Genomic DNA, 20,965 nt, shown 5'->3' with positions numbered 1-20,965 from the left:
GATGCATTGGGGCATGATAAATTGCCACCTCGTGTCCACGGATATGCGGGTCAGGTGGGCTTATGGGCTTACGCGGACAGGTGAGCAAGTGGTCCTGAGTCGGGTTACCTTTCGGAGGGTTGGTGCGGAGGACTCGACGGGCGTCCTGCTTCCATGACCCATTCTCCATTCCTCTGGTGCATTCCATTTAATTTATGAATAAATTCTCCGTAAGCCCAAAGATAGTCAGTGAGCCCGTCGGCAAATGGCCCTCTTTCCCTCCACCCCGCTCCCTTGAGCAGTTCCAAGGGCAGGGGGCATTGATGCCTTCTGGGACGTTTGAATTTACACTAATCCTTAAAAAAATTTATATCATTAAATATTTAATTGTTGAAGCTAATCAAGCCTGTATCAATTAAGCTTTCCAGAGCCGTTTGCACAGATTTCACACTTAGTTGTGAACATAAAATAACCCATCGCACTTGTAGCTCACTCATTTCACTCAGCTTCCTGTGAGTACAATGAAACATCCTTCTCCAAACTCTGTCACCTCTGCCTCTTGGACCCCAGAATATATTTGAACTGATACAGAAACATTCTGCACAAAGTGCTTGTTCCCAAGGCCACCACCGATTAATGTAATTCCAGATTAGTGAGCTGAAAAACACAGCAGGAACGTATTCAAATGAGGGAATTAATATTAACCTGGCAACCTGAAATTTGCGCCTCGCTCTACCTAGCTGAATATATTTTTTGAGCTCCCTTGCTTAAAACTGTGTTCAGCGGAGCTGCGCCTCTCATACATATCCAGAAAATTCAACACAGCCCTCAGAGGTCTGAGGAAGGAAGAAAATAGTACAGCACAAGGCAAGTAGGACCAGGAGGTCTTCGTATACACTTTCAAAATGTTCGACGATGCTGCATTTATATGAGGGGCTAACGATATCTTTCGGCTAAGTGCCTTTCATCAAATTCAGGGCAATTACTTTCCAGGGGCGCGGGGTTGGGCCGAGGTCGGGTGCTCTTTCAGGGGGTCGATGCAGACTCAATGGGCTGAATGGCCTCCTTGTGCACTATGGGAATGCTATGGCTCTATGGATCTGCATCATGGAGCAGGATTTCCAGCCCCTCCCTGTGGGTGGGAACCTCCGGTTAAGGAAAAGTCACCTCCCCCCTCCTCTCCCCCCCCCCCCCCCCCCCCCCACCACCCATCGCTGCAGGCGACCGGGGGGGGGGGGGGGGGGGGGGGGTTGTTGCTGGACGGTCCTGGCCTTTATGTCCCCACCTGGCACGATTTGCTTTGAATGGAACCCACTATAAGGGTGGAGGTGAATGACCCACGGTGTGAGTTCGGAGGTCGGAGTATGGGGTGGGTGTGGGACGGTGGGGATGGGGGGGGGGGACATTTAATCGGGCGGATGGGGGGGGGGGTGCAAATGGCAAACCTGCCACCTTCCCGACTCCATCCTTAACCGTTGGAGGAAGGAAGGCTCATGGACAAGGATGCCAATTGAGGCGCTAAACTGGGCAATTTGGGGAAACTAATGGCTTTGGTCGTTATCGCCACTGCGATGATAGGTAATATAATGGGGACCACTGCGCCTTTAAGGCTAGAGGTAATGCAGGAAACCCAAGAGCTGGTTTAGCACACTGGGCTAAATAGCTGGCTTTTAAAGCAGGCCAGCAGCACGGTTCAATTCCTGTACCAGCCTCCCCGAACAGGCGCCGGAATGTGGCGACTAGTGGCTCTCCACAGTAACTTCATTTGAAGCCTACTTGTGACAATAAAGCGATTTTCAGCTGGCACGGATGGGAAAAATCTGCCACCATTCTTGTTTACCAACCCTCTTTGGGGTTTATTTCAGATTTAGAAATCAACTCTGCACCTAATTCTCAGGGATGACCTACATTTAAGGCTGCTCTCGCACGTCAAACGCTCTCTGCCTGACTGTGGCTTCACCGTGCCCGCCTACCCGGGCCCCAGCACCGAGGGTACCGCTGAGCTCTTCCCCGTGCCTGCCACAACTGTGTGGCGAGGAAAATAATAGCATTTTTTTCAGGAGAAGTTCCATCACAATCACTTCGACAATACTTGGGATTACACGGGTAAAAGGAGAGCAGGCTGTAATTTAGAGTTTTCATTTAGTCCTGAGCAAAGATAAGAGATTGAAAAGAAATCATTTCACCGCTGACAGTCTATTTTCATTTTGTTCCCTCTGTGCGACTGTAACCCACAGAAGGAAGGTTGTAGGTGCAATTGTGATTATATGTTCCTGCATCTGTAAGAGCTGCCGTGATTTATTGATCGATCTACTGTAAACTGCAGTCGATTAACATTTCAATGGTCCATTAATTGCAAGTATAGAGCCAGAAGACAGAAAATAAAATGAATGGTTATTGTAAATGTCGGAAGTCCTATCTTTTGGGCGAGACATTAAACTGAAGCCTCATCGCTCCTCTGAGCTGGATCTGAAATTCTCGAAGACATTGGGTGGAACCTGGGGTGGGGGCAGGGACAGAGAGTGCTTCCCGTCTCGGAGGCCGGCGAAAAAACAAGTCACATCTCCCGGCTTCGGCCTCGGATCTCTGCATCCTCCTCACAGCTCACCCGCCCACCCAGCTTTGTGTCATCTGCACATTTAGAGATATTACATTTTGTTCCCTCATCTAAATCATTGACATATGTTGTAGGTAGCTGGGGTCCCAGCACCGATCCGTACGGTACCCCCACCTAGTCACTGCCTGCCATTTGGAAAAGGACCCATTTATTCCTTCTATTTTTTCTATGGTTATTTAACTTAATATTGTGTTAATTTAATTTGTTGTTAATATGTTTTGTTGTTCATTGAGGTTGGGCAAATGCTTATGACTGTTATTGTTGTTGTTGGTATTTTATTGCTGTTCGTTGTTGTTATATAAATACAAAATTTTTCAATAAAAATTATTTTTTAAAAAACTATGCACCTGCCGGCTTTGTGCAATGCTGCGTGGGCGGGGTGGAAATGATGGTCACCACCATTAAATCTGGGCGCCATATTGAAAAGTCACCGACCCACCATTGAAGAAAGAAGAAGGGTCACTTTGAGGCTCGAAGTTGGATCCCTTTCGATGACACTAAATCTGGAAGATCCACCTGTAGATGCCCTGACCCCATACTGCTGCGGTGTTGTGGGATCTGGGGTTGCTGGCGGCCTCCATCTTGAACTCTAGAGGCAGCCCCAGGCATTGTTCAGGTCTTGACTTCTGCAGACCAGCATTCTCTGGCCCGGCATGTTTTGCCACTGGTGTTGTGTAGAACTGGGCATGTCTTGCACATTCCAGACAAGCCCTCGTCTGAGCCCTCCTAGCAGGAAGCAAATCAGCCAGCTTCCAATGGGTTTCCCGATCCCGATCCCGGAAGATCCCGCAGGAAATTCACGCTGGCATAGAAATGACTATTGAGCCACATGTTGCATTGTCCCCCACCTCCAACCTACCATTGAACCTGTCGATTGGGGCATGGAAGAATTACGCTCCTAGTTTCGAACAAAAGGAGCGATTTGCCTCCTGTGCTCTGGCCAAAGCTTATTCTCAACCAACACCACCAAAAACACTTTATGTGAACATTATCACATCGTTGTTTGCGGAAGCTTGCTGCACACAAACTGGCCGCTGTGCTTCCTCGATTACAACGGTGACTACACTTTAAAAGTAGCTCACTGGCTGGGAAGCTCTTTGGAATGAGAGAGGCACTTTCTAAACATGTTCTTTCTTTCCAAATGGCATTGTATAAAGAGCCTTCTCTCTGTTTGGTTAGTTGGCACACCCGTGGTGCTGTTACCTGGCGGCGTAGCTTTGTCGGTCGGGATTTCAAGCTTGGAACTCTGACACCGTACCAAATCATTCCACGTCACCCTTGCCAGCTTTCTCAGGGTGGCACACCGACAGACAGGATGAGGCCTTTCTACCCTCACTGCGAGAAATGGGCTATCCCATACAGTTGGCACAATGGATTTCAGGTACTTCAGCCAGAGCTGGGAGCTTAGTGAGGTATTGATTTCCCCATGAAGAACTTGCATTTACAGGGCATTCTTGGAACGTCGGGACATTGTGAAGCACGTTATAGCCAAATAGGAACGTTTGAGACCAATTTGCACGTGACAGGTTCCCACAAAACGCACTGTCATGAAGGTCAGATGTCCTGGTTTAGCGATCCTGATTGAAGGAGGAGTCCCTGCTCTTGTTTGAAATAGTGCCACCCTTTCTTTTTCGCCCCTAGAGGGCAGACTATGCCTTGGCACCAGCCGACAGCGCAGCATCCCTTGAGTCCTGCCCTAACGGGTCAGTCCAGATTACACGCTCGACTCTCTGGAGTTGAGGCTTGAACCCATGAACCTAGAGCTTAAAGGGTTCACTGGATCACCACTGGCAGCTTCCAGTCTGATGAGACCATCAGTTCACGCGACACGTGGTTAGAAGTGAACAGTGGCTTTAATCGTCTTATAACAGAGCCTGCCTGTGACAAGATGAACTCCAGATGAACTGGCAGGCAGGCTCTCAGCATCAACCTTTATACTTCCGGTTAGGGGGAGGAGCCGTGGGTGGAGCCAAGGGTGGAGCCCAGTACAAATTCCCATACACTCCCAGTGCATCACCCTCTAGTGGCAGAGCAGCGTAACTGCTCGTGTGCCGAGCTTACAGAGACATAGTACAACATGTGTAATACAGTGTGAATTACGCTACTGTGATTCACCACACAGTCCAAAACAGCTTCAGTTACCAGAGAGAGACAAAATGGCAGCTCTGTAAAAGCCACCATCTCAAATCTCGCCACAAAATGGTTTATTGAACACAGGTTATTCTTGTTCTTTTTCCAGTCAGCAGGCAGGTCTGGCCGTGAAGGTACCAGAAACAGTGAAACGTGTATCTGGGAACTGTCTCCGTTAATAGCTATTATAATTCTGGTAGGCCACTGCTGCTCTTTGCAACAATAAGCCTCTGTTGCCATGGCAAACTACAATTACTCCAAAGGAATACCCACGCACCCTGGCAGAGAGAGAGAGAGAGGAGAGAGAAAAAAAAGCACTGAATCGCTATCAACAGAGAACAAACTGGAGTTTTTCCCATGACTCCTGCAGGGCCTCGAGACACCCCCACCGAAGGGCATGTCAACACATATGGCCCACCCCGGAGCTAAAGGGAAATTCGCACTTTTCATCTCTGTTTTTCTTTCTCGCCGACAAGGCAGTGGCACGCGTTTGCGGCCGAGATGCGTCTAATTCTACCGCCAGGTCTTGGGAGCAGCCGGAAGATTTCAGGCTGGGACTGTCTATTAAATGAAAAAGGCTGCGGTCACGCTCGCGGTATTGGGAGGATTTTCGTCACACACGCTTGATGATTTGGGGTTAGTTTCCAAAGCGCACTGAAAATTTCCCAAATGTCAACTACGTTTGGCACGTGTATTTTGTACAATTATCATTTTGTGGGATGTGGGCCTCGCTGACTAGGGTAGCATTTGTTGTCCATCCCTAATTATCCGTGAGAAAAGGGTGGTGAGCTGTCTTCTTGAGCCGCTGTCATCCATGTAAGACCATAAGACTATCAGATCATAAGACAGCGGAGCAGAATTAGACCATTCGGCCCATCGAGTCTGCTCCGCCATCCAATCATGGCTGATATTTTTCTCATCCCCATTCTCCTGCCTTCTTCCCGGATCCCTTTATTCATCAAGAACCTATCTATCTCTGTTTTAAAGACACTCAGTGGTGTGACGTAGGTGCCCCTTGATGGCACCATCAATTCACTAGACACGTGCTTTAAGATATGAACAGTGGTTTTAATCTACTTACTACAGAGCCAGCCTGAAACCCGTTGAACTCTCGATGAACTGCAGGCTGGCTCTGGACAAGGGTATTTATACAGTAGTCCAGGGGGGGGAGTCGTGGGCGGAGCCAAGGGTGGAGCCCTGTACAAACTCCTGAGCATTCCCAGAGCTACTCCCCCTAGTGGTCGGATAACGCTACCGCGCTTACAATGGTATTGGTAAATACAGCATGAATTACTAGGTTACATTCACCACACACCTGTAACGCTGTTAGGGAGGGAGTTCCATGATCTTGACCCAACAACAGTGAAGGAACGGCCAATGTATTTCCAACTCAGAATGGTGTGTGGCTTGGAGGGGAACTTGCAGGCTGTTGGGTTCCCATGTATCAGTTGCTCTCGGAGGTGGAGGTCACAGGTTTGGAAGGTGCTATCGAAAGAGGCTTGGTGAGTTACGGCAGGGCATCTTGTAAATGGTACCCACCGCTGCCACTCTGCAGCAAGCGGGCTGCTTTGTTGAGATGATGTTAAGCTCCTTGAGTGTTGTTGAAGCTGCACTCATCCAGGCAAGTGGAGAGTATCGCATCACAGCGGCTCAGATGTGGAAATGTGTTGCAAGATCTTTGTAACAAAGTAAAGTAAATCAGCCATTATTTCTCACTCTTGATGGTTAAGCAGAGAGTGAACGAGGACATTGAGACATGAGAGGCGATCAGGAGGGCAATCAGATACTTGGTCAAGGCAGTGCTTTTTGAAGGAGAGGCAGGAGGAATTCCTTCCGCATAGTTGAATGATCATAGAATTTACAGTGCAGAAGGAGGCCATTCAGCCCATTGAGTCTGCACCGCCCTTTGGAAAGAACACTTAGGTCCACAACTCCACCCTATCCCCGTAAACCCGCCCAATCTTTTCGACACTAAGGGGCAATTTAGCATGGTCAATCACCTAACCTGCACATTTTTGGCTGCGGAAGGAAACCGGAGCACCCAGTGGAAACCCATGCAGACACGGAGAGAAAGTACAAACTCCACACAGACAGTCACCCGAGGCCAGAATTGAACCTGGGTCCCTGGAGCTGTGAGGCAGCAGTGCTAACCACTGCGCCACCGTGCCGCGCATGATGCATGAAGACTGGATGGGTGAGGCTGAACAGATCAGATGGTCTTTCCCATTCCTTCTCTTCCATATCAATCAACAACAACGACGATAACCTTAATATCAAACGTCGTGCGGAAATCCATCCAAAGTAAATCCACAGATGTGTAATCAGACAAAAACTGGTTCCGAGTCAAAGATACGCACAGTAACATCAAGGCCTCATAAAAGATCAGACTTTAAGGTGTTTTAACGAGGGAGAGAGATTCTGGGAGGTTTGGATGAACCTTGGGCCTAGACAGTTGGAGACATGGGGCAGGATTTAATCTGGGCAACGCGGAACTTGTTGAAGAGCCAGCGAGAGGCCCTCGTTGCCTCGTTTGGGGAAGGCCCAACTCATTTCATTCCAGCCAGGCACTCAATTGGCCAGTGACGAGCTTTCCACGGGGTCAAGGTCCCTGGGGGAGGGGCGGAATTCATGACCCCCTGCTGGAGCTGCTGGACAATCAGAGGCCGGAAGCTCCTCCGAGCCACCAGTACCCCTGGGTGGTAACTGCTGGCAGCGTATCCAGCAGAGGCCCAGGATCAAAGAGGGAGGCCAAAGGTGAGTGGAGATGGGGGGTCAGGAGGATTGACTCACTGGCCAATGGCGGGGTGGGGCGGAGAGACAGGTAGGGCGGTGAGAAGAAAGATTATGAGAGTGCATCTTAGCGGCTTGGGTGTCCTCAATGGGAAAACCCATCGACAAGCAGCGGGAGTATAGAATACCACCATCACCCAACGGCGCTCCACCGAGGAACACACGGCTGGGGGACCGAAGAAACCAGTCCCCTACACAATCAAGTTTTTAAAAATAAATTTAGAGTACCCAATTATTTTTTTCCAATTAAGGGGCAATTTAGCGTGGCCAATCTGCCTACCCTGCACACCTTTTGGGTTGTGGGGGTGAAACCCACGCAGACACGGGAAGAACGTGCAAACTCCACAGTGACCCCAGGGCCGGGATTTGAACCCAGGTCCTCAGCGCCGTAGGCAGCAATGCTAACCACTGTGCCACCGTTCCGTCCTCCCTACGCAATCAAATATTGCCGGCAACTAAGTGTGCAATTCTGGCTGAAGCGATGCAGCGCACAACATCGAAGTAATTAATTAATAACCTTTATTGTTGGCTTACATCAACACTGCAATGAATTTACTATGCAAAGCCCCTCGTCGCCACACTCCGGCGCCAGTTCGGGTACACGGAGGGAGAATTTAGAATGCCCAATTCACCTACAGCGTGAACACTGACCTCTCAACGGGCGATTCACAGCTCCTGATATTTGCCCTGCATCATTGCAGGAGACAGGCAAATATCCTTGCACAAGTGACCTCCTTTAACTCTCTGCTTTCGAAGTGCCTGTCATCCGCCTTTCCTCGGTGGGGCGGGGGGGGGGGGGGGGTGGGGGGGGGGGGGGGGCTCCCAGTGATCCCTGCTTCGACGTCATTTATTTATTTATTTTTAACAGGAAGCAAGCCGAGATGAATTAACCGCCTGAGTCTGTGCATCGGCGTGGAGTCTGATGCCTGGCGACGTGACAGCCCTCGCTGGAACAATGTGCTTTCTCAAACTTGCACTAATCTAACCTGACGGGATGGCAACTGAGACTCCGGCCAAGGGGATTGCTTTCAAATCCCACATTTAGATTTTTCTTCCCTGACACGTCACCGTGCTGGAGAAGCATATTTTTCCTCAAGCATCTTTTCTTTTCATTTCCATCAGGGTCTCCAGTGATGTGGCTCATGGGCAGTCTGGTCTGGGCTCATCACTGTCCCTTACTGTACACACTGCCGGACCTGCAGAGTATTCCCGGCATTTTCTGTTTTCATTTCAGCTTTGCGGAATCTGCAGCATTTTGCTTCTGATTTCCCAAACGGCTACCTTCATCCCGGGTTCTGGCCTGAGATGGGAGCAACATATGGAAGGGAATGGTAAATAAAACGGAGAAGGGAGGGCTCGTCAGCTGCCTGCCGTCGAAAAATTGAAAATTTCTTATTGTCACGAGTAGACTTCAATGAAGTTACTGTGAAAAGCCCCTAGTCGCCACGTTCTGGCGCCTGTTCGGGGAGGCTGTTACGGGAATTGAACCGTGCTGTTGGCCTGCCTTGGTCTGCTTTCATAGCCAGCGATTTAGCCCAGTGTGCTAAACCAGCCCCAGAGCATTAAAAAAAATTAACTCAAGGGAAGTGGGTATCGCTGGATAGGCCGGCATTTATTGCCCATCCCTAATTGCCCTTGGGGAGCTGCTTTCTTGAACCACTGCAGTCCCTGTGGTGCAGGTACCACCAGGGAGGGCGTTCCGGGATGTTGCCCCAGCGACGGCGAAGGAACGGCCAACATGTTTCCAAGTCAGGGTGGTGGGTGACTTGGAGGGGAACCTCCAGGTGGTAGTACTCCCACGTCTCTGCTGCCCTTGTCCTTCTGGGTGGTAGAGGTGGCGGGTTTGGAAGGTGCTGTCGAAGGAGCCTTGGCAAGTTGCTGCAGTGTACCTTGGCGAGTCGCTGCAGCGTACCTTGGCGAGTTGCTGCAGTGCATCTTGTAGATGGTACTCTCGGCTGCCACTAGGTGTCAATGGTGGAGGGAGTGAATGTTTTCGGTGGTGGTTAGCGTGCCAATCAAGCACGCTGCTTCGTCCTGGATGGTGTCGAGGCTTTTCAGTGTTGTTGGAGCTGCACTCATCCAACCTTGTGCAGCATATTCCATCACACTCCTGACAAGTGCCTTGTAGATTGTGGACAGGCTTTGAGGAATCAGGTAGTAACTTACCCGCCACCGAAATCAAAGCCTCCAAATTGCTCTTTCCGCTACAGAATTTCTATGGCTCGACCAGTTCACCTTCTGGTCAGTGGTAGCTCCCCAGGATGTTAATGAGGTGTTGGGAGTTCTGCAATGGTAATGTTATTGAATGTAAAGGGTGATGGTTAGATTCTCTATTGTTGGAGATGGTCATTGCCTGGCACATGTGTGATGTGAATGTTACTCCATGCTTATCAGCCCAAGGCCAAACGTTGGCCACTTCTTGGTGCTTACAAACATGGACTGTTTCTTTATCGGAAGAGCCGTGAATGGTACTGAACATTGTGCATCGAATCATAGCATTTAAAGTGCAGAGGGAGGCCATCCAGCCCATCGAGCTCAGAATAGAGGAAAGGTCATTGATGAAGCAACTGAAGATGGTTGGGCCTAGGACCAGAGTGTAGCTTGATTCTTTCAGTTGACTTATTTTTTTCCCCGTCTTTATTGGTGTTGGATTCCTTTTCTGCCTCTCTCTGGGGTTTAAGTTGTTAGATGAGGGTATGGGGGAGGGGACCTTGGCTGAGACTGCATCATGATGCTCAAATCATGAAGACTATGCGTGCGGTTTGACAGGCTCACTCAGTTGTCTGCTTGTATCTCTGTATGTTCGGAATTCCTTTTCGTGTTACTTCACTGCCCATTTTCTAAGCCCAAACTCGAGAGGTGAGAAAGTACCAGTGTCTATTGTTGCATCAGAAAGACATTGTTGTTCATCCAAACCAGCCCGCATTTGAATCTATCCTGGCCCTTACATTTCCAAAGGGACTCCTTCCTTCTCCAGGTACCATGCACTCACAGGGTGTTCGCACTATCGGATTGGTCCATGATTATGCTTTGCAACAACGGTTTACTGTTGCTTTCTGCCGTATGGCTGGCCAGGAAAGCCGGCCGTTCTCACCGTCTAGAGTAGAAGAATTTACAGTCTGTTAATCAACCTGTTTGGGGTGGCATGGTCGCACAGTGCTTCACAGCGCTAGGGTCTCAGGTTCGCTTCCTGGCTTGGCTCACGGTCTGAGTGGAGTCTGCATGTCCCCCCGCCCCCCCCCACCGTGTCTGTGTGGGCTTCCTCCGGGCGGGCGCTCCTGTTTCCTCCCACCAGTCCCGAAAGACGTGCTTGTTAAGTGAATTGGCCGTGCTAAATTGCCGTTAGCGTCCAAAACGTTCAGGTGGGATTACTGGGTTACAAGGATAGGCTGGAGGTGTGGGTTTGAGTGGGGTGCTCTTTCCAAGGGCTGGTGCAGACTCGCTGGGCCGAATGGCCTCCTTCTGTACTGTAAATTCTATGATCTATCTATGTTTGACCACATTCTGAATGCACCTTCGCTTGCCCGTCAAGCCCTGGGGGCAGGATTTGAACCTGGAACCTCTGGCCCTAGAACCGTCGCCGGGGCGGGGGTGGGGGGATCACCATAGGCGGGACCGGAAGATTCCCGCCAGCGGAAAGGGCAGGAAAATCCCACCCACTTTAATTGAGAGGTAGCCGCGTGCTCAAACAGCTGTCGGGGGCATCTTCCAATCTGGGCTGGAATTCTCCGTTGATTCACGGCGAAGGGATTCTGCAGCCCCGCTCCAGTGAACGAAGCTTCGGCTGAGCGCCAAGTTCTCCGCTCCCGCTGGCAGCAGTAGCGGGGAGGGAGGAAGTGGGAGGGGGGGGGGGGTGGGTACTCTGATCGGAGAATCCCGGCCCAGGTCTTACTCACCGCGATGTGTTCACAAAATAATAACGTGTTGGCTTTACAAAAGTGTAGCTGCAGTTGGAAGGAACATGCTCTCAATTGCTAAGTGGCACTTGGCTGCGCTAAGACACAGCTGTATCTAACCAGCAAAAAAAAAATCAATGCGACTTTGAAAATGTATTTCATGCTTTCAGGATGGATTGCTGTGAAGGCCGTGAAGTTTGAGAACAGAATGGCAACTTCGTCAAAGCAGAGAGAAGTGAAGGAAAATCTCACTGGTGAAAATGTTCCCCGCTGGGCTAAGTTTTACTTTCATGAAAAGTTTCAGTTTCTCTGTCGTGGGTAGCGGAGGGGAGGAGGGTGGGGTGGGGGGGGGGGGGGTAGGGGGGGGGGGGTGGGGGGGGGGCTGACCTATTAATTGTTTAATTTGTCCTTGGGATGTGGGTTGGAAAGGCAGCGCTTCTTTCTTGCCTCTGTTTCCTCGAGGGGTTGGAAAGGCTCTGAGGCACATGCAGGCCCCGGGACAGGCCCACTGAGAATCAGGGCGGCGCCCTCAGAGAATCTCACCCTCGCGGGCAGGCAGGGTTCCTTCGGCCAGAGCAGGTGAAGAGGCGGCTTGACATGATGTTCCAAATCTTAAAGGGTTTCGATAGGATAAAGAGTGTCTCCCCCCCCCCACAGCGGAAGGGTTGGCAACCAGAGGTGGACACACACACACACACTCGCCAATATGAGGAACCATTTTTATTTGAACGCAGCTAGTGTTGTGATCTGGAATTCACTCGTTCAAGGGGCAGTAAATGCACATTCATCAATAACCTTCGAATGGTAATTAGATAAATGCTCGAGGGGAAACCACAGCTGTAGGGAAGGAGGAGTGAGGGGTAATTTGGGTAGCAGTGAGCAGCCGGCACAAGTATGATGGACTGAATGGCCTGGCTTCTCTGCAGTGATTCTGTGAGTAACAGACAAGAGACTAATACTCCCAGCTTAACAAAGAATCGTGAGCCCCGCACATGCTTGCAGGACATCAGAAGTCTCATATTCAAGATAAACAGAATCGGATATTTTTATAGAGCAGCAAAGACTGGCTGTCTCTCTTCAGAAGCTGTGACCAGAGGGACATTTTACAGCAGCACCCCACTGGCCAACACCATCACCAACGAGCAGGCTATCGCCAAGAGATCAAAACAATCACATGCACACTTCCCTGCTCCTACAATCAAATCCAATTTGAGATATACTTCTCCCATTTGGAGGGAAATCGCGTATTTGCACAGGGAGCTCCTTCTTCAGGAAGACACCAGGGGATCAACCACATCTACCCGACTGAAGCAAGCGATTCTCCTGCATCGAAGAATGAGGCACATGAGTCACCTCGGACAAGAAAGCAGACGTATTTGGGGCTGGAATCCTCTGGTCGTTGCGATTCAATTTTCCCGCTGGCAGTGGAGTCCCGTTAGCGGGTTAGGCGGCGCCGTGGGGAGGTCGCAGCGGGAAGTCCGATCGGGGATCGGCGGGAAGGTAGAATCCCACCACCAGCGAACGGCGAGAGGCCGAGAAAGACATGGCCGGCGGACCGTATAATTTAGCCCCGGGGTCGCAAAGCCATCAAAGGTCGCCAAGTTACTCCATGCCCAGACCCCGCTGCGTCTAACTGATGTTGAGACATTCCAACGGTTCCGATTTGAGGATCGGGAGATCACTCCGACCTTACCACCCCCCCCCCCCCCCCCGGTTTTTTCTTATTTTAAAACATATTTTTATTCAAGGCTTTTCAACAAAAGTATAAATGTACAAAATATCAAAAGAACAAGCAAAGAGCATCAGAAGAACATCACGCCAACTCAACGAACAACGCCAACCCTTGAAGCCAGCCCCAGATCACATCCTGGGCCTTCCCGCACTGAAAGCCAATCCCTCCCTCCCCTTTGTTGACCCATCAATCCTCCATGAAGACATCGATGAACGGTTTCCACCTCCGGGTGAACCCTTCTACCGACCCTTCCCCCCCCTCCCCTCAGCAAAACTGATCGTCTCCAACTGCAGGAATCCTCACCCGCATCCCTGCCTTTGGCGTCTACGAGCCCCTCCAACGCAACAAAATCCGTCTCTGGGCTATCAGGGAAGCAAAGGCCAATACACCGGCCTCCCCCCCCCCCCTCCCCCGCACTTCCAACACACCAAATACTAATCCCGGTTTCAGGCTTGCATTTCCTCACGGGCGTTTCAGTGCGATCTTGGAGCTGCCGTTATAAGCTGGCACCTAATGCAATTTGTCATAGGTTTGTTTTTACTGACAAAGGCAGCACTGAAAAAATATTTCATGTGTCACTAAATTAAATCAGAGCAGTAAAAAAAAAAGGGCCTCGCAGCTAAAAGCACTCCTTCGGATTTTTCCCCTCCCTCCTTCCCCTCTGCTCCAAACGATTTGATGGTTTTCTAATTTAGGGACCAGTATTTTCAGCGTTTCAAATGCATTAAGCGCTGCGGTGGCGTTTCAGCGGGAGTGGTCTGTGATTACTGCTGCTCCACGTTAGAACACTCTCCGCTATACTGTGCCCTCCGATTCACTCTTTTTGGCTTCCATGGAGAGACAGGCTGGGACTCTCGCTTTAGCGTGCTCTTTGTTCAAATCTTACAGGTAGTGCTGTGGGCCAACTGCATTTACAGTCAATTTTCTGAATCTTTACTGAAGGAACAGGCACATTTGACTTTAAAAGGCTCTGATTTTCTTTTTAGATAGAATTGCATCGAACACGCAGCTCAGGGAATCCCATTTAGTCCAACAGGTCTTGACCGGTTCTTACATTCCATATGGGCGGCACGGTAGCACAGTAGTTAGCACTGTGGCTTCACAGCTCCAGGGTCCCAGGTTCGATTCCCGGCTTGGGTCACTGTCTGTGCGGAGTCTGCATGTTCTCCCCGTGTCTGCGTGGGTTTCCTCCGGGTGTTCTGGTTTCCTCACAGTCCAAAGAAGTGCAGGTTAGTTGGATTGGCCATGCTAAATTGCCATTGTGTCCAAAAAGGTTAGGAGGGGTTATTGGGTTACGGGGATAGGGTGGAAGTGAGGGTCGGTGCAGACTCAATGGGCCAAATGGCCTCCTTCTGCACTGCATGTTCTATGTTCACGTTCTATGAGCCTCTGTTCCTTCCCCCCATTTCATCTCATTCAATCTCACTTTCTTTCTCCCTCATCTACTATCTACTATCTAGCTTTGCCTCAACTATTCCTTGTGGTAGTGACCCCGGAATTCTAATTATTCTCTGGGTAAAGCAGTTTCTCCAGAATTCCCAACTGGATTTATCCATTACCTTGGGCTGGGTTCTCCGTTCTGGAGACTCAGTGCTCCCAGGTGCTAGGAACAGGCGCCAGGTGCGATTCATGACTCCTCCGATGGAATCTTGGTATCGTGCCGCACCCCCCCCCCCCACAGACGCACGCATGAGGGTGACGCGCCTCCACCAAGGCTCCTCCAACAGAAGAGACCTCCATCAGACAACCTCCTGTAGAAATTCCCATTAGATTCCCCCCAATGGAGATCCTCATCATAGACCTCCAACAGAGCCCTCGATCAGAAACCCCCATCACACCACCCCATCAGAGACCCCTATCAGCCCCCCCTCCCAACAGAAACCTCCCCTGAGCCACGGGCCAGTATTCTCCGATCTCACGGCCAAGTTCTGACGCCGGTGTCAAAAGCGGCGCGAGCCACTCCGGCGTCAACGGGTCTCCGGGCCCAGGTAATCACCCCTTCCTCGGGGGCTAGTACGGCACCGGAGTGGTTTCCTCTGCTCCAGCATTCGAAATCTGGCGCGCCACAGCTGGCGTGCGCGTCACGGCCTTCGCGAGTCCGCGCATGCGCGTGGGTCCCCGTCTCTGGGTCGCCCCCCCGGGCAATATGGCGGAGCAAAGCCCGACAGGGGCCCGGTGCGGAGGAACAGAGGCCCCCACAGAACTAGCCCGCCCGGGGCCCCCCCCCCCCCCCCCCCCCCCACCCCCGGAGTCCGATCGCCCGCGCCAGGACAGCCCCCGCAGCCAGAACTCAGAGATCCCGCCGGGTAGGACCATACGTAACACACGCAGGAGGGACTCGGTCAAACTTTGCGGGCACTCGGCCGGTCCAGGCGTGGAGACTAACCGGGGGGTGTGGGCGCTTTCACGGCCCCGACCGGCGCAGCGGCTATCCCGCGGGTGCCCGAGAATCGGGGCCGCGAGAATCGGCGGGCCGGCGTCGGAGCGGCATGGCGTAATTCTCCCCCCCCCCCCCATGATTCTCCGACCCAGCGCAAGATCGGAGAATCCCGGCCAAGGAGTAGCCAATTCCTGCAGGGCAAGATCCCACAAGCAGCAGTGAAATTATGACCCGATAATCTGTTTGAGTGATATTGGTTAAGTCATGAATATTGCCCAGGACGCGCTCTTCTAAAAAACACTGCCATCTTGTCCATCCACCAAAGAGGACAGACGGCCCCTCAGTCCAAAAGACGAAACCACCAAGTGTGCTGCATTCTTTAAGTATTGTACTGAAGTTTCGGCCGAGATTTGGTGCTCAAGTCTCTGCAGAGGCGTCTGAACTCACAGGTGTCTGTCTGAAAGCTACCAAAATAAGCCAAGGTTGACACCTTTAACCGTTGGCTGAAGGGTGCCTGGTGGAAAAAAGTATTGACGGGAATAAGGAGGATTGTACTTCGAGGTCGAGCCGAGGGTGAGGTCCTGTGGACAGCAAAGCTTCTATTTGTATTTCCACTTCGCACGTGGTGCATTTTGCTCCTTACAAACAACAATGCCAATACTGATTTGTATGTATACAGCATCCTTAATGGAGCAGAACGTGCCAATTTCTTCACAAGAGCGCTCAACAAACCAAATTTGACAGGGATGGTGAGCAAAGATTGGAGCAAAGAGGGAGGTTTTTGAGAACCATTATAAAGATGGCGAAAGTGTTCGAGAGTTCCAGGCAGAGTATTGCAGAGCGTAGGGTCTAGGCAGTTGAAGGCACTGACGGAAATTCGGGATTGATGGCAATTAAAGAGGCCTGTGGAACTGCATCTGAAGAGATAGGCAGATGCAATTCCACAGAGGGATTCGAAAACAAGGATGCGAATTTGGAAACGAGGCATTTACCCACTGGGAACCCATGTGGACTTAGAATGGGATTCTCCAGCCCTTCCACTGGCAGGGTCTTCCAGTCCTGCCGTAGATGACACCTGCTGCAGATTCCCCGGCGGTGGGTCGTGAAGCCACAGGGGGCGATTCTCCGCACTCACGACGGTGCGGAGAATAGCGGGGGTCATAAATTTTTACGGCCACGCTGGTCTGACGCCCTCCCACTATTCTCCCCCCCCCACGCCCGCCTCCCGACACGAATCGCTGCCACCGTTTTTTTACGGCGAGCAGCGATTCTCAGCTGGCCGATGGGCCGAAGTCCAAGCCCTTTACGACCGTTTTTAGGAACGTCAAACACACCTGGTCTGACCGTTCGTAAAAACGGCCGTAAAGTTGTGATCTTGGGAACCACGGCACCGATTGGCACGGCAGTACCACGGCCGTGCCAAGGGTGCCATGGGCCCCCGCTCGGCGGGCACCGATCGCGGGCAGCGGGTACTTACCTCGCGCACTCTTTGTCCTTCCGCCGCCCCGCTGTATCCATTCACAGGGCGGATGAGGGGCATCCCGGCCCACGCATGCGCGGGTTTCGCGCAAATGCGCGATGACGTCATCCGCGCATGCGCCGGTTGGAGTCTTCCAATCCGCGCATGCGCGGCTGATGTCATGTGACGCGTCAGCCGTCGCAAACTCTGGCGATGCCGGAGTTCACGGCCGCGGCATGCTAGCCCCGACCGGGGACCAGAATCGGTTCCCGGTCGGGGGGGGGCGGAGGCTGGCGTCAAACCCGCCTGTTTTTGACGCCAGCCTCATGATTTCTCCAGGTATCGGAGAATCACGCCCACAGTCTTCGGCAGGGCCGGGAGATCCCGCCGGCAGCCAATGTTGAGTCATCTCCACCGCAGGAAAACATGTCATGGGAGGAGGGGCAGATGGAAAATTCTGGCCTTCTTGGACTGAATCAGGATAAGGGCAGCAGAGTTTTGGAAGAGCTTGCATGACTTAGATATCATAGAATCATAGAATTTACAGTGCAGAAGGAGGCCATTTGGCCCATCGAGTCTGCACCGGCCCTTGGAAACAGCACCCTACTTAAGACCATGCCTCCACCCTATCTCCTTAAACCAGTAACCTCACCTAACCCTTTTGGACACTAAGACCAATTTAGCATGGCCAATCCACCTAACCTGCACATCTTTGGACTGTGGGAGGAAACTCACGCAGACACGGGGGAGAACGTGCAGACTCCGCACAGACAGTGACCCAGCGGGGAATCGAACCCGGGTCCCTGGAGCTGTGAAGCAACGGTGCTAACCACTGTGCTACCGTGCCACCCCATTTTTATTTTGACTTGGATATACACAGGCAACATCTCCGACAGCTTCATATCATGGCTGTGGATCTTCATAATGTCACTGAAGATGACATTGAATGTTCTCCCTCAGTTTGACCGATTGTAAAATGATATGGCCTTCAGTTCAGCCACTCCAAATGAGCCTCCGTCCACCCCTATTCATCTAACCCTATCGATATTTGCTTTTATCCCCTTCACCCTCATGTACACTGCTGTAACTACAGTCATCGTATTGATTTGATTATTCTAATTCTCGAGTTCCGCCTTATTCACGTACGAACCTCACTCACAATAAACATTTCATGTTCTCGGTTATCTACCGTCTCACAAAGGAAAGGAAAATTGGCTAATCTTCTGTGAAAAGATCACACCTGTATCCCGCCCAAAGAGTTGCGTTTATTTTTAGATTTATGGGTGGCACCTCTTTGAGAAATTATAGCACATTTAAAGGTTATTTCCTACTACACGCAATTAAAAGGGCGGCGTATTTACCTACATTACCACATAATCCTAAATGTTCTAAATGGTGATACAAGGAAGCTCACCGGTGCCAAAGGCATCTCCGTTACTCCGGCACCATCTTCGGTGGCCAGTGAGCAGCAATCGCCATTTTGTCGGGAATTGCTTCTTCGATGGCAAGAATTTCCATCCATGGCCATCATGAGGAGGGAAGGCTTAAGTTCCAACTCACAAAGTTGCTGGGCTGGAGCTTCAGGTCACTTGAGGAAGGTTTTCATGGGCAGTATTTGCTGTTGATTGACGGGGTTGAGTCATAGAGGTCTACAGCACAGAAAAGGCCCTTTGGCCCATCGTGTCCACGCCTGTCAAAGGCAGCCACCCAATTATACTAATCCCATTGTCCAGCACTTGGCCCATAGCCTTGTAGGCCTTGACTTCACAAGTGCACATCTAAATACTTCTTAAATGCTATGAGGGTCTCTACTTCCACCATCGTTTCAGGCGGCCAGTTCCAGACTCCCACCACCCTCTGGGTGAAAAGGTCTCCCCTCACATCCCCTCTAAACCTCCTGCCCCGACCTTAAATCTATGCCCCGTGGTCATTGATCCCTTCACGAAGGGGAGCAGTTTCTTCCTGTCTACTCTATCTATGCCCCTCATCATTTTATATATCTCTGTCATGTTCTGCCTCTGTCTCTTCTCCTCCAAGGAAAACAAAACCCAGTCTCAAACACAAAACTCAAAAACAAGAAGAAACAAAAACACAGAGGGAACCGGCCCATATACAGGCAGGGCAACGCCTTCAGGTTTATTGGGGGCAACGGGATTCTCAGAGAAATTAGGCCTCTCTCATGATCTCGGGCAGGCCTCGAGGGTCACATTTTCCACTCGCACAAACACGAACTGCTGGAGTGTGGGCTTCGGGGAAATTATTTACTTGGGTTAGCCCTGCTGCCTCACGGCGCCGAGATCCCAGGTTCGATCCCGGCCCTGGGTCGCTGTCCGTGTGGAATTTGCACATTCCCCCCTTGTTTGAGTGGGTTTCACACCCCCAACCCAAAGATGTGTCCGTTAGGTGGATTGGCCACGCTAAATTGACTCTTAATTGGAAACAAAAAATGAATTGGGCACTCTAAATTTAAAAAATAAATAAATTATTGACTTAACTTCTGGAGGCACCGCTTTAAGTTGATAAATTTGTGGGAAGCAATAAAGCTACCTCTGCAATTGTGAGGTTTATAAGATTATCATGTTTTACGATGGTATCTTACGGTTTATAAGATTATTATCATTTGGGGCTGCGGCTTTAAATCTGGGGTCAATGAAGTGGGTCAGGTGACCTGTTCTGGAGTCTGTCTCTCAGTAAGCCTGGGTGGTTTGATTGTAGAGATGAAAGGAAGGCTCTTATTATTTTAGTGAGAAGAAAGGGTAAGGTACTTATGCTTGGAAACAATGATAGCAGTTTCTGAGTGGATGCTGGTCTCCCAGAGTCTCGGAAATGTGTTTTGGATATTGAGCTGTAAGTAGTGGTACTGTAAACTATCCATTTACCTCTGAGATGAAAATGAACTTCTAATTAGAACTTCCATTTCGATAAAATGTGTTTCCTGTTGCCATGGGGAAAAGGATAAAGGAAGCCATTTTGAGATCAGGTTACCGGCTTCTCTATAAATCCGTGAATAGAAAAAGAAAAAATAGAAAATCGCTTATTGTCACGAGTAGGGTTCAATTAAGTTACTGTGAAAAGTCCCTATCACAGGCAGATAGCGGTTATGGCTTGCCTTGTGTGGTTTGTGGCCAGCTGAGAGGTAGAGAGGGCAAAAGATAGAACCTGCACCTTAAGCAGAGAAAATTCAGATTCTTTTAGTCACTCCAGAGAATGGGGTGAGGCTCCCGCTCAGTTTGAAGGCCGAGTTCGTGAGGAGTCAAAGGAAGCTGTAATATTTGCCGAGCTTGGCGTTGGAGGAAAGAATTTAGAAAGTAAACTTCTCAGAGAGACATAGTTTTGAGATTAAAAGATCTGAGAGGGAAAGAGAAAAGGAAGCAAACCATTACTTGGAGGGCAGAAGGGCCTGTTCCTGTGCTATATAATTTGAAGCTGGGAGCACCGCTGCACTGTTTCTGATAACTGTAATTCCGTGGAGAATGTGATCTGTGATAAGTAAAAAGGAACTGTTTATTTCTATAATTGAAAGCATATGTTGCCTTCAAAAGAAAACATGTTTACTCAATAATGGTTTTAGTCATTTGATACAGTAAAAGTTCTCAATCAGCTGTAAGCTGAAAGGTCAAGTTTCTCTTTAAAAGGAGTCGGGCTCGATGGAGATTGCAACACTACAACAATTCTTAAATTCTCAGATGTTTGACGGACTCCAGTGCGATCTCTGCATCTTTAAACTGGGCTAGAATCGAATTGAAACAAGCTGGTAGCTTGTGGGTTATTTATGGCTTGGAGGGTAGCACTCTTACCTCCGAGTGACAAGGTTTCAGGGCCATGTCTCACTTCAGGATTCACGCACTAAAGCCCAAGTGCACCAGCTCAGTGCCGAGGGCGTGCTCATAGAAACATAGAAATTACAGTGCAGAATGAGGCCATTCGGCCCGTCGGGTCTGCACCGGCCCTTGGAAAGAGCACCCTACTTAAGCCCACACCT

At 50.5% G+C, this 20,965-nt stretch overlaps 1 protein-coding gene across 9 annotated transcripts in view; it reads right to left on the bottom strand.

Moving 5' to 3' along the window:
- Positions 1-20,965, bottom strand: part of celf6 (CUGBP Elav-like family member 6) — a 781,535-nt gene that overhangs the window by 153,809 nt on the left and 606,761 nt on the right. The window lies entirely within an intron of this gene.

Source organism: Scyliorhinus canicula, chromosome 24, assembly GCF_902713615.1.
Source record: "Scyliorhinus canicula chromosome 24, sScyCan1.1, whole genome shotgun sequence".
Classification (NCBI taxonomy): Eukaryota; Metazoa; Chordata; class Chondrichthyes; order Carcharhiniformes; family Scyliorhinidae; genus Scyliorhinus; species Scyliorhinus canicula.
Note: the sequence above shows the minus strand (reverse complement) of the source record. Positions and strands in the feature narration are given on the sequence as shown.